Source organism: Mus caroli, unplaced genomic scaffold, assembly GCF_978045245.1.
Source record: "Mus caroli unplaced genomic scaffold, Mus_caroli_1 scaffold_3, whole genome shotgun sequence".
Taxonomy (NCBI): Eukaryota; Metazoa; Chordata; class Mammalia; order Rodentia; family Muridae; genus Mus; species Mus caroli.
In genome coordinates this window covers 67599371-67600587 of record NW_028227258.1, presented here as the reverse complement: position 1 = coordinate 67600587, position 1217 = coordinate 67599371, and positions in this window count along the sequence as shown.

Genomic DNA, 1217 nt, shown 5'->3' with positions numbered 1-1217 from the left:
CATGTTAACAACCAGTTGTGCCAGCACCATTTGTTGAAAATGCTGTCTTTGTTCCACTGGATGTTTTTAGCTCCCTTGTCGAAGATCAAGTGACCGTAGGTGTGTGGGTTCATTTCTGGGTCTTCAATTCTATTCCATTGGTCTATTTGTCTGTCACTATACCAGTACCATGCAGTTTTTATCACAATTGCTCTGTAGTAGAGCTTTAGGTCCGGCATGGTGATTCCACCAGAGGTTCTTTTATCCTTGAGAAGAGTTTTTGCTATCCTAGGTTTTTTGTTATTCCAGATGAATTTGCAGATTGCACTTTCTAATTCGTTGAAGAATTGATTTGGAATTTTGATGGGGATTGCATTGAATCTGTAGATTGCTTTTGGCAAGATAGCCATTTTTACAATGTTGATCCTGCCAATCCATGAGCATGGGAGATCTTTCCATCTTCTGAGACTTCTATAATTTCTTTCTTCAGAGACTTGAAGTTTTTATTATACAGATCTTTCACTTCCTTAGTTAGAGTCACGCCAAGATATTTTATATTATTTGTGACTATTGAGAAGGGTGTTGTTTCCCTAATTTCTTTCTCAGCCTGTTTATTCTTTGTGTAGAGAAAGGCCATTGATTTGTTTGAGTTAATTTTATATCCAGCTACTTCACCGAAGCTGTTTATCAGGCTTAGGAGTTCTCTGGTGGAATTTTTAGGGTCACTTATATATACTATCATATCATCTGCAAAAAGTGATATTTTGACTTCATCTTTTCCAATTTGTATCCCTTTGATCTCCTTTTGTTGTCGAATTGCTCTGGCTAGGACTTCAAGTACAATGTTGAATAGGTGTGTAGGAAGTGGACAGCCTTGTCTAGTCCCTGATTTTAGAGGGATTGCTTCAAGCTTCTCACCATTTACTTTGATGTTGGCTACTGGTTTGCTGTAGATTGCTTTTATCATGTTTAGGTATGGGCCTTGAATTCCTGATCTTTCCAAGACTTTTATCATGAATGGGTGTTGGATCTTGTCAAATGCTTTTTCCGCATCTAACGAGATGACCATGTGGTTTTTGTCTTTGAGTTTGTTTATATACTGGATTACGTTGATGGATTTCCGTATATTGAACCATCCCTGCATCCCTGGGATGAAACCTACTTGCTCAGGATGGATGATTGTTTTGATGTGTTCTTGGATTCGGTTAGCAAGAACTTTATTGAGGATTTTTGCATCA